This window comes from Nanorana parkeri, unplaced genomic scaffold (assembly GCF_000935625.1).
Source record: "Nanorana parkeri isolate BGI_ZX_2015 unplaced genomic scaffold, ASM93562v1 scaffold310, whole genome shotgun sequence".
Classification (NCBI taxonomy): Eukaryota; Metazoa; Chordata; class Amphibia; order Anura; family Dicroglossidae; genus Nanorana; species Nanorana parkeri.
Window position 1 is genome coordinate 515492 of NW_017306578.1, and position 13534 is coordinate 529025.

Genomic DNA, 13534 nt, shown 5'->3' on the forward strand with positions numbered 1-13534 from the left:
CCCCAAAAAACAGCAGAGATGTACCTCAAGGTACAAGGACATAGACAAGAACAGGTGTAATATATCCAACATGGTAAAAAAAAAAATCCCTAGACTCATTATGGAGCATCACTATTATGCTCCATAAGCATAATATTGTCTAATTCTGAGACCCATTCAGACAGAGAGGGAACCCAGGTCGTGCGCCACTAGTGGGGTATAAGTGTTTTAGTGGCAGTAAGGGAATGACAGATCACATCTTTCTTTTTAGACTTAATGGACCCAGACAACATGGACAAAAGGGTAACTCTAGGAGTATTCAGAGCCTGGGTGCCCATTACTTGGTTGCAGAGCGATAAAATAGTTCCCCAGAACTGTTTGGTGTAAAAGCGCACCAAACATGAGTTAGTGTGCCTCTTTCACCACAGCCCTGTCAACATGCTTCAGAAATGGAGGGAAATACAGCATGTAAAACATTAGGGTGTCTATATGTATTCAAGAAGCACCATAGACTCACCGCTCCATTCTAACGTATGCTGCAGTCAGTCCATATTCTGGATTCATTTTGCATTTTTGGTTTGCATTTTTGGTTGCTGGGCCTCCAGTGCGTCCCTGCACCTTATTAGGAGGAGTAGGCCACCTCCAGGTACACCTGCATGTAATTTATCAACTTCATTAATATGCTCACACTTGGAGACTCGGATACATAAAGTTAGGACCACACTTTGCAGAGGTGCCTTGGCGCGGCGGTGTGGCTTCTACATATTTTTGGCCAAAAGTTTGTGCAACTAAACCTCTGATTTTAACGCATACTGTTGACAGGGCTACTTGTTTGGTTGCAGGCTGGCTGGCAGGTTGAGGCTGGGGAATTTTTGTGTTTTGTATCATATTCTGGATGCAGGCTATAGTGTGCTTCCCACTTGTTCAAATGAATCTTCAAAAGATCAGCCACACAAAACTAGAATAAGTGCAATCCAGAAGTTTACTGATGTAATCCAAACAGGTTCCAAAAAGGTAAATCCAAGAGAACAATGAACAGCATGTACATCACCATAGACATCTCCCACACCACATGCTATCTAGTTACTAGTCATAAATGCTTGAACGATTGTGTTACATGCATTTGTGCACATTTTTGTGCATTTTTCAGTAGCTCCCCTTGAAGTCTACTGGTGTCAAAACACTTGACTCTTCTCCAAAAGAAGCTTGTGTACTTTTTCGAGCTAAAAGGTCAGATATGAACTGGGGCTTGAAACTAATGGCATTCCTCCTGGCTTTGGAGCTGCAAAACACTGAGGTGTGAATGGGACCTTAGTGATTTTCAGTAGCATATGGGTTTTATTATCTTCTTATCCACTTATTCATTTGTAGGTGCATTATTAGTGTGAAGTAGGGCCAATAATACCAAGTAGTCTCCTGAACATTCCTAATAAGATCTAGACTGTGCACAATTATTAGGCAAGTTGTATTTTTGAGGATTCATTTCATTATTGAACAACTACAGTGCTCTCGGGCAATCCAAAATGTTAATAGACCTCAAACCTGAATATTCAAGAAAGGTAAAAGTTAAGTTTTGGCTTTCTTGGGAGAATATGTGTGCACAATTATTGGGAAACTATTAGTGTGCAGAATTAAATGGAAAAATGAAATGTTCCCATCTCACTTGTTTGTTTTTATCTGTTAAAGTGAGAATAATAAACAAACAACTCAAAATTTACAAATACATTTTTTTGACATTTCCCAAAAACAAAATCAGTGATCAATATAGCCCCCTTCTTTTCAATAACAGTCATAAGCCTTCCATCCATGGAATTTGTCAATTTCTTGATCTGTTGATGATCAACTTTTTGTGCAGCAGCCTCCCAGTCTCTACGGGCATCGGGAAGGAGGCGTGGGGCTGGACCGGCGCTGTCTAAGACAGCTACAGCAAGGTCCCTAGCAGGCTGCCTGCACGCACAGGACCTCAGGCAGTCGAACGTGTTTAAAAATGTAAAGGGGCGGTATCAGCCTTTAGTATCAGGGCATTTTCCTGAGTACAAGTACTCGTGAAACGCGCCTGACCGCATGTAAATGCATCTAAACCCAGGAATAACTAAACACAAAAAAAAGTAATCTAGGAAGCATTCATGTTGTTTACACTTCCCAGATAACGTCTTCTGTGTTTCTCCCATGTGCATGGGGCCTAAGTGTACTCAAGTGTAATCAGGGGGTTTTGTTCCGGGAAATCCACATCCCAACAAATCATGTTTTTCAATGATAATGTTGGGGAATGCTTTAGTACTCCATGAACATAATGTTTACTTTACACCATTTAGATATGTATGATGGAACCTCCAATATACTAAATGCCTTCAATTCATCAACCCATACAATACAAATTACAATACAAATTCAGGAAATAAACTCTCTGGACTCCCAGGGCAGGTATAAGTCACAGATCTAATTTTAAATATTGTGCATTACTGAGACAGGATGCTGTACCAGGTGATGCCTTGCTAGCACTGGAGACAGGTTGCAGGTGTAAGTTGTACTGTTTAGTGTACTGTACAATGAGGGTTCAGGCTATGCTTGTACTGTATACTAAAATAGCCAATAGAGATAGCTAACCAGGGTTTTCACAGCTGCTATCTGGGCATTGTTAGAGGGCTGTTATATGAGAGCGCACTCAGTGACCTCTATGTACAAGTATTGTTAGATGTGATTGCAAGAGTCACTTTAATTCACAAATTTCATTCATACATGTCAGCAAGTACAAAAATATTATTTTCTTTATCGACCATTGAGGGACACAGTACTGTAGTAATTGTTAAGCTGGCCAAACTTTGTTATATTTTTTTCGTTCAACCTGAGGGTTGAATGAAAAAAATATAAGTGATTTATCCGTCAATGCAAAACAGTGTAGATGGACAAATCTCCCTGGCTGTTGCATTATGACAGCTGCAGGCATGCTGCTGTTAAAATACCCCAACTGTGACAGCAGCCGATTGACTGCCATCATTGTTTGCCCGGAAATTTTGCATTCAGTTCCTTCAATTTTCTCATCGAAGATTGCCAGACTGAAGGGTTATTAAAGGGGCCGCCCACTGAAAAATTTCATCCGTTTTATCAAGAACCAGGTGAAATTCATACTGTGTATGGCCAGCTATGGACATTTTGCTATCACCAAAGAAAGACTCAGAGAATGAACCTGGTGTTTCAGACCAGGACAGGAAAAACAACACAAAAGGTAACTGCTACCTGAAGGAATGGTGGAGCTCAATTTACATAGTGGAGGACAACCAATAATGCATAATAAGAAACAGGTGAAAAACATTAGACCAACAATCCAGGTAGTCAACACAAAAGTATGTGCATTGGGACAAAGGCCAAAGCCAGAGGCGTAACTAGTGACCTCAGGGCCACGATGCAAGAATCCATGTCCTCAGCTTCCCCTCATCTCCCCCTTTCACATCCCCAGCTTTCCACTCCCGGTCCCCATGTCACCATAGTTCCAGCTCCCCCTTCGTGTCCGCAGCAGCTTTCTATTCGGCAGCAGTTCTGTGTGATGAGGGGGCGGGGATAGCACTGCTCCCACTCATTGGCTGCTGCGCTGGCTGGATGATACTTCACGCTGCGCCCGGAACAAGGTGAGGGGAGCAGCGTGAAGCATGTAGGGCCCAGGACAGGAGGAAGAGGCTTGACTGGGAGGTATATGTACTACTGAAGTATTAGCATAAGATGTAGGTTGATGTAGATGTAGAGTTAGTAAATTAACTATTGCCTGTGATAGCAATGTTAAAATCACTGCTCCTTTAAAAACGGTATTTAAAAATAAAAAAATGATTCCTGTCCCCCAGGGCAGTACCTGAATCCCCATACACTTTTTATGGCCAATAAATTGCATATAAGGCTTCAAAATGGGGATATTTGATCTGCAGCGGCTCATCGCTATTCATAATGTGATATTAGTTGAAGTTTTCAGCACCACAATACAGTAATGACTCATACTTATCCATGTTAGCCACCAAACAGGATCTAATTAAAATCTGTTTCTAGCTTTTATTAAAAACTGAAGTTTTCATTGAATATGTTTGCATTTATATGTAGAGCCACATGCCGCAGCAAGACATCTCTGCAATGTGTGGTTCTAGTCTATTCTAAAAGAGAACTAATACTGGGCCATATACAGTACTGAATAAAAGTAGAGGAAACTTACCTGGAGGGTGCAGGGGTGTGGAATTCCTATCGCATGACGCCCGGGACAGGCAGTTTCGTGAGTAGTTGTTTTGTACTTTTAGCCCTGCTCCGGACAAACCGAGATAAATGTACAGATCACTTGTATCATTTGAACAGCGTCGATCGTGTCCGCCCCCCCCCCATGTGGTTTTCGGGGTGCCCTGCTCCTCTGGGGGACCCGTGACCACAGCACATGAGCTCCACCATAGAGCCTGTAGAGCAGACAAAGAATGTCTGCTCTGTGTGATCACTGAGACCGGAGCACCACCTGTCTCGGCTGTCAGGAACTGCACAGAACATCTGTTCTGTGTTGGAGGGCAGGTTCTGTAAAGAGAACCTGTCACCTCCAAACTACCACATAGGGGCTTTTAATCGACTATGTGATAGGTATCAAATTAAGTGGGGAAAAAAAAAGTAAAGAATAATACAAATAAAAAAGTGGGAAAAAATAATAAAATATATACAAAATAAAAGTGATATAGTAAAAAAAAATTAAAACCAACCCCTCTGCCCCAGCCATCTGCATGACAATAAACGCACGCGTAGGACATTGTGTGTGTGCGTTGAGTGCTGCCGCCATTCCACTGTGTGCCATATTGTGGTAGCCAGGCAGCAGAACTCTCTTACACGTACAATGTGCATTAAAGTTTAAGTTCACTTTCTCAGGTAATATGGGAAAATGGAATTACCCGATCAAATCTGGCCCGGTCTCTCCCAAACCCCCCCACCCCCCGGCTTTACTTACCTTTCGGCGAACAGTCCATATCCTCCGCCAGTATGGGTGTACTATCTGTACCCCATATTGCTGTCCAATGCAGTCCAATGCATTTTTAATTTCGCTCGCAAATTGCAAGCACTCAGTCAGCGTGGCCAAGCTGACCAATGAGAACTATTTAGCGCACTCAAGTACAGTTTTGATTAGGGATGCACCGGTAGAGAGTATTTGGACGAGTACTTGTACCTTCCCCGATACCGGAACGTCCGGTCACAGGAAGATTTCTTCTGACCGGCAGTGTCACCAAAAAAGCAAGGTTATCAGTGCATTTATATTTAGCAAGGGAGGTGCTTTGTGGTAGGAGAACTTTGTGCTGCTTTAGCTGATACAGGGTGATGATCTAACACTGAGTAAAACTTGCCTTACTTCATGGTCCCTCAACCTCTCTCCCCGTTGGTTCTGGCCATGTCATCGTCCCTCTAGCTGATGTCGTCAACATGCAATACAGCCTCAGTGGTCACCGTTGATCCTGCATTATAGGTGATGGTGTTGGCATACCCTCCCACATTCTGGGGTGGGAGAGAAGAGGATCGGGGCACTAGCTGTCTTGGGACCCTGGAGTAATTGAAGTAATACTCTCCTGGCCTGGGGAGGGCAAAGTGTTAACACTTAAGTGCCCACAGTTATGCTTTAAATATGGGATAGAATAGGAATTGCCTCCCTTTTAAGTTTGCTGCCTGTTTACTCATTGCTATATTCACTGTTGGTAATCTCATGAATCAATCAAGGGCTTTTTTTCCCAGAGGCACATTGTAATGGTGTGTGCCTTCACATATATTCATAAATTGTGCTAAGACCTTACTAAAAATAAGGTGTGTAAAAATCCCCTTTTAGCTAGTTGCTTTGAGTGCAAGGGAAGTTTGCATCTGATTTATCTTTCCATTGTGCAATTCCATAGCTAGTTATAAACTAATGAAGCTGCTTTCCATCTTCTCTTTATGAGTCAGTGTTTTCCCAGAACAATTGATTTTACAAGTTATAAATTCATATGCTTACCATTAAAGGGTTTTTTTCATAGATATTATCTGACAAAGACTGTGTGAAATGTATGTTGTTTTTTTTTCATAGCTACACTATAACGTTGTCCATTGATGCTTTAGATACAGTAAAGAAAATGAGAATGTTTTGAGAAAAAAACAACCATGCACCACCACTGAATAAAGTGTATCAGTCTTAAAGGCAACTTATGTAGAAAAAGAGCCCTACTATATTTTTTAGGAACCATACTTTCATAGAAAGCTTAGAATATATGGAACAAAACCTATAACACAGACTGAGCTTTGTATCTAAATACTGTACATTCATTCTACTTCAAAATGAAAACATAGTATTCAGTATGGTGTATAGATTAGCATATTATCTGTCCACCATGACAAATCTTGAACTTTAAATAGTTCTTTTGCAGTATTACCAATGTTGTTTAAAGGGAGTTAGGTGCAATTTGTTAGATATCTAAAAAGGTTTGTGACATGCCTCTATATTGGGTCCCTTCGGTCGTCTCTCACCCTAATAATTGTAAATCAGAAAAAAATATATATGTTGAAGGGCTTTATAGAGAGGTATAAACTGATGTATGCGTAAAATGTATCACAAATGTATTCAACATATATATATATAAATACAATAAAATTTCCTCAATTTGATGCAATATACAAAATCATCCATAAAATACTAAATCATATGCCCCATGTTTGTGGTCTTAGGCCTTTTGTTACTTTAAAACCAACCATGATCACAGACATTAGTGGATATAGTATCCTAATGAATTTCCAACATGATATATCTTTTTTAGTTAATGACCATGTACACAATCAATTGGTAGATACGATATCCAAATACATATCTGACAGTTTGTTCCGACGCGTTTCGCAATTTGCTTCGTCAGGGGACCAAAACTAGGATGATCTAATAGAGATTGTGTGTACATTATTGTCTTACTGTACCAACACAATCAAGCATATTTATCATTACGTAATACCTATGAATGAAAAGAAAAGCACATTGATGCAATTTTACCCCGTGTTTGGATAGCCCCACACAGAGTGAGCCTGGCACTTACCAAACTTCTTGGGTGGCTGGAAGAGAGTCGATGACAGAGGAACGGAATGAGGGGGGTGGCATAGCTAGATGCCAGCCCCACTCGGTCCCCTGAGGAAGCAAATTGCTAACCGCGTCGGAACAAACTGTCAGATATGTATTTGGATATCGTATCTACCAATTGATTGTGTACATGGTCATTAACTAAAAAAGATATATCATGTTGGAAATTCATTAGGATACTATATCCACTAATGTCTGTGATCATGGTTGGTTTTAAAGTAACAAAAGGCCTGAGACCACAAACATGGGGCATATGATTTTGTATTTTATGGATGATTTTGTATATTGCATCAAATGGAGAAAATGTTCTTGTATTTATATATATGTTAAATAAATTTGTGATACATTTTACGCATACATCGGTTTATACCTCTCTATAAAGCCCTTCAACTTATATATTTGTTTCCAATTTGTTAGATGACATATGTAATTATTCTTATTACTGACTCTGCTCCAGTAGTCTTTTAGTAAAGATAAAAATGCTCAAAAAATTATTTGGAAGCAAGGGTTTGTTTTAAATACTCCCCGTATACAGACCCTAGATTTCCGACCCCAGGGTATACCCTTTGTGTACCCGTTAGTATTATAAATGCAGTCCAACGTGCAGCGAGAACACAACGGATCCATCACGTATGTACCTCTTGACACAGGAGATTTGTGGTAGCAGCCTAGAATCTAGTGTCTTTAGTAGTGTACTTTATAACGCATATCTTTATAATGTCCAGGCTTTGGGTAACCATGCCATCCACTAAAACTAAAATGGAAATACATGGCCACAGTTACCAAAGCAAATAACAAATATCCATTTATGCAGGCAAGTGAAAATAACATACTGACACATTCAATATATTGATTTCAGTAATTATCTGGTTTTACAGCATTCTGTATTTGAGTGTGTGATCAGCTTTGCCCACGCAAAGCAGTAGGCAGGCACATGATGTCAAAGTCTGTCCCTGAAATGAACGCCCATTTGGTCCTGGAAGAGTTTAGAATATGCTCTTTGCAAAGCCTGACTGGGAAACAATGATATTTAACCATTATCCTGCTTATCACAGGATGCAAATAGTACTGGCAGTGGGGGACAGAGAAGTCATGGTGTCCCTGAAAATAGCCTGCAGTTTCATGCACTGAAAGAAAAAAATTACACGGGCAAAAAACAAATATGGCACAATGTGTATTATGTAAGTTACATGTTGTATATAGATGGCTAATGCCATTTCATTATTTCTAGAGTGAAATTACTTTCTTCTTCCTACATACTTTTTATTTAAAGTGTATGTTCAGCGATAAGGTTTTTTTTCTCATTTAATATAGAGTAGGGGCAGTTTAGAACCCCAATCAAGTTTTTAATGTTATTTAGGGTGCATTTACCTTCACTTCCTGTCCTGCTGACATTCTACCAGACATAAAGTGAGAGTTACTCTCCAACAGCAGCACAGACAGCAATACAGCAATTTTTTAGTTGAGTAGGCCTAGAACCCTTGTCAGTTTTTTTTCTGTTAGTGTCCCTGCTAGCGATTTTTCCTCACTTAGGCCCCGTTCACACCAAGACGCCATCGCTTTGCACGTTTTCTGCTAGCTTTTTTTGTGCGTTTATATGTGTTTTGCACATTTTTGGGTGCATTTAAAAACGCACATGAAGACGCGTTTTTTCACTGGCAGCTTAAGAGACATTGCGGTCAATGGACAAACATGCAAAAACACGTGCAGAAAATACTTCTGTTGCTCATTTTTTGGTGCTTCCATTTAGAAGTCTATGGGGAAAAACGAGCTGCAAACTGCCAAAAGAAGCTCATGTACTTTTTTTCTGCATTCTGTGCTTTGCTGCTGGCTTTTTGCTGCTCAGGTGTGAGCAGGGGCCACTGAAAATCATGTGATTTCTTGTGTTTGGACGTTTTGAAGCTCATTTTCTACTGCTCAGAAATGCCTAGTCAGCAGGACAGGAAGTGAGGGTTAATATCGTTAACAACCAAGATGTGCATTCGAATTCTTCCCAAAAGATAAACATTTTCGGCTTAGCATACACTTTAAATGTGTTTATCTTAAAACCTACTGATTCCTTGATGACTTATGCATTTAGTATTGTTCTGTTAACTCTAGCCTGTATTGCAATACCACTATATTGGCCATTTCCCCCTGCAGGTATGCCTTCAGTGCCTTGACTATAATGAAATAAATATGAAACAAAATAAATGCAACTGGATGCTAAGTGTGTGGAAAGAGAAAGATTATGCTGGCAAAGCAGAGGAACTGCAGATGGGCCTGGCCTTTCCTGTGTGCAGTCTAACCACCGCATCAAAACCCAAAAATTTTTATGAAAAAGAAATAACACAAAAAAAGGGATTGTGGTGAATTGATCACTCTGGGGCAACCACACCATTTTATAGGGGAAGGGTTGCACTTGGATGAGGAGGACTCAGATCAAACCTAGGGGTGGTTATAGTGTAGCTTTTTGGGGGTTTGTTTTGTTTTGCTGCATTGTCCAGCCTCTGTACAATATTTATGGCTATTGTCTCTCAAATTATACACTCTACTTTGTATTTCAAGATAAAACTTGGCTTGTCTTTTTTCTCTGTTTGCTGCATATTCAAGTGCTTGCTTACTGTCCTGATGGTTTCTACCAAACACATACTGTATTTGTCTCATGTCTCTCTCTTGTATTGTGGCCTAACCAAGCTGCTTACTTACTGGCCAGCCAATGAACAATATTTTTGCCCTATGTCAATCATATACTCCAATTTTTATTGCAAGCCTATTAGTGCTGGATAAAAATTTCAGGGGTTGCAGCCAAAACTACCTAAAACAGCCTTTTTTCCAAGTTGAAATGTATCCACTTGGGGTCTAGCTGCTGTATTTAAGCCAAGTTAAGTGTAAAGGCTAAAAAAACAATGACACATATGTGATGCCAGAATACAGTGTCACTAATGCTGTCTGTGAAAATTGTATTGTTCTGTATCACCACATACAGCTTAAAGGCAGCTCCCAAGCATTTAATTTATAGGACTGGTGGTTTTTTTCATGCCGCCCTAGAAGTCACAGTAAAAGGAATTTATCCCCGCTGTATGGTAATTTAAAATGTTTTTGCTCGGTGAAATGTCCCCCATAGCCATTAGTGGGACTGTGATATGAAGGGGAGAATGAAGACTGAAGTGAAGGGGGCTTCGGATGTAAAAGGGGAACTCTCATGTGAAAGGGGGGGGGACTTTTATATGAACGTGTGGCTTCTGATGGGAAAAGGGGGCTACTGATGCAAAGGATTACTCTTATGTGAAGGATGGGGCAATTCAAGGTGGAGGAGGGAACCCACTTTTTTGGGGAGTTTTTGCGTGGGGACCCCCTTAAAATCTATGGCATTGTAGACTGTGATGCCTCAAGATTTTTCACACTTTTAAAGGGTGCCGTGGCTAAATAAAGGTTGAGAAATGCTACTCTATAGTTAAAAAGCTGACCATCACTGAACGACAGCATAGCAATTCATATTGTCAGCTATGATGATGGTCACATAAACCCATGTTGTGCTCCTGCTACCATGAAATTGGCTTTAATGTTGTTCTTGACATTATCATATTAACACTGCCAGCTGATTATCTCCAGCACCGATCCTTTCCACAGAATAGAGCACTTATAATAGACGCAACATGCACTTTCTGCACAGTTTACCTCCAGTAACCTCTAATATTGACTAGTCTGATAACGTGTTTGACATAGTAAAGAGCCTGGATAAATCATTGCTAATTGATTGTGACTTTGTTCTCTGAGCAGATAAACTATACTGCGCCTATAGAAGTGGCTGATCTTCCCATGACAGCGGCTTAACCAAAAATTACAGCTGGCTCGAACCCAGCAGCCTGTTAATACAGTCACTTGAAATGTACCAAAATGGATCATTGTTATTCACACCCTAAAACAAATGTAACTGCCTTCCTTGTTCTCCTCCAGCTTAATGCAGATAAAACAACTTTAATTTTACAAAGGAGGCACAGAAGAATACTTCCAAGCCTTGCTCTTCCTCTTTCGTTCTTCCCTGGTGTGTGAGACTGACAACCCATCTTACAATCAGAGGCCAGGGAAAACTGTTCCGGGACAGTGGAGGGGGTGGAGGTTTGGAGTTAGTTGTTTCAGCCCTAATTTAAAGTGTCGGTCGCAAATACATTTTCCCCTCTTGTGGGCCCTAGTTGTGACAGTGGGCCCTAGGCAAATGCTCACTTTGCCTATTGAATATAGTGTCCTTGCCCATAGCAGTACCCAGCTCCCTTTACCCTTTTTTGTTGATAGCTTGCCTATTAGCCTTGAAAATGACTAGAATTTAGTATCAAGATTGGCACCCTCTAGACTTCAATGGGGTTTGCTGCTAAGTTTGGGTTTGGCAGACTTCAGGCAGGTTTCTATAAACCCCCTGTGAATCTAACCCATGCAAATTTGCTCATCCCTACAGATTAATACTTCATTTTTTCATGCAGACATTGCTGTGTGGCACCACTCTTTTCCAGGGGAAGTTACACAGCATAGGCTCCATGAAGTGCACTTTTACTGCACTCCTACTGAGCTTGCTAGATGGTCTGTAAAAGGCTGTCTGCTGTAGATTATATAACTCCTAGTGAGATAAATGTAGTGGATTTTATGTTTTGTGCATGGTTTTAGTACATGATAATAGTAATATATTACTGACTCTTTAAAGTTAAGTTCCTTATTTACAGTGGAATGCAAATACTTATGTTACGGATTTAAAAGCTGTATGCTTACTTGCAATAAACTACTACTGTATATACCTTACCCATTCAATGCCCCATGGGGATAAGGCAACTATAGTCTCAAATTGGTAATTAACCATGATTTTTAAAACAGAAATTATTTCAAAACAACAGTGTTAATATACAGTATAATTGATTTAGAATTATTGTCTGTTTGTGCCAGTAAATCAGCTATCGATTTCTTGAAACCCAGATGATGTGAGGACAATGCGTGTTCATTGTAACAATTTTGTGATAAGTAATGGGAATTACAGCAATAAATCTTATCAGGGTTCCAGGATTGATTTTTTTTTCAAATCCAAATAACCTATGTTTGTTATTAACATTGCAAGATAACATAAAATGTGCAATCATCAAAATTGAAGGCATACTGTCTTTCTAGACCTTAAAATGGAATACCACCTGGATGCAAAATCTTCCTTTTAATTCCTGGCAAGGTTATGAAATCCATGCCTAATGTGAATTGAACTTCCGAATTTACTTCCCTTGAGTGCATAATGCTAGGGTCATCCTACATTATCAATCCCTAGATCTGGTGTCTGCATTTGTTTTCTTTATATCAGGCTGGCATAAGGGCCGGTTCACACCACAAATTGTGCGTTGCAGAGCGTTGGACCTCTGGAACGCACTGGAACGCAAACCGGCTGATTCCCTGCATTCAGGGGTGGGAGTGGACGTGGCAGTGCATTGAAGTCAATGCATGCAGCATTTCAGCAGATTGCACTGGACCGGAACCCAGGCACTAATGTGCCACATGTTCGGGTGCTGGCGATCGCACTGTGGGCGGGGTGCGTGGCTGCGGTGCAATTGACTTTAATGCATGGCCATGCCTCCTCCTGCCCCTGAACGCAGGGAGCCAGCCGGGTTGCATTGCAGTGCGTTACAGAGGCTGAACGCTCTGGAATGCACTCTTTATGGTGTGGACCAGGCCTCAAAGTTTTGAGCTGCAGGGAAAATGCATAGTGGTGCACTGCATTGCAAGAAAAGTACATTCACCTTTTCAAGTGCATTTTGATAGGTTAGGCAGCCCATCCAGGCTGGCCTAACGCAATGCATGGTAACATGCACAGTAATGCACATCAACACACCTGTGTTAAAGTGTCACTAAACTCAGGAGTTACATTTTAAAATAGCATTCAAGTACATCAACTATTAACAAAAACATATATCTTATTTGTGTATCACTCGGCTGTAGATCCTCAAATCATCTCTGAATTGGTGCTGACGCTGTCCTTCCTTCTGGAGGCTGGCTACTTTTGTTCCCCATGGTCCCTATGTGTGTTGTATAGTAGTCACCACTCCAAGCTCACTCCTGTGACAATCTCTGGTTTAGTTTACTAATTTGTATTGAGATTGTAGTCCATCACAGGAGCGAGCTGGGAGCGGTGGCTACTTATCAACACACACAGGGACCATGGGGAACAAATGTAGCCACCCTCCAGAAGGAAGGACAGTGTCAACACCAATTCAGGGATGATTTAAGGATCTACAGCTAAGTGATACACACATCTATATTTAAAAACAGAATGCAATGATCTGCAAATGTCATAAACCCATATTTTATTCACGATAGAAAATAGAAAACATATCAAATGTTTAAACTGAGAAAATGTACCATTTTTAAAAAACATAAGGTAATTTTGAAATTGATGACAGCAACATGTCTCAAAAAACTTGGGACAGGGCAACAAAAAGCTTACAAAGTAAGTGGTAC

At 40.6% G+C, this 13534-nt stretch overlaps 1 protein-coding gene across 1 annotated transcript in view; it reads left to right on the plus strand.

The window, feature by feature from the left end:
* Positions 1-13534, plus strand: part of IDUA (iduronidase, alpha-L-) — a 108699-nt gene that overhangs the window by 54847 nt on the left and 40318 nt on the right. The window lies entirely within an intron of this gene.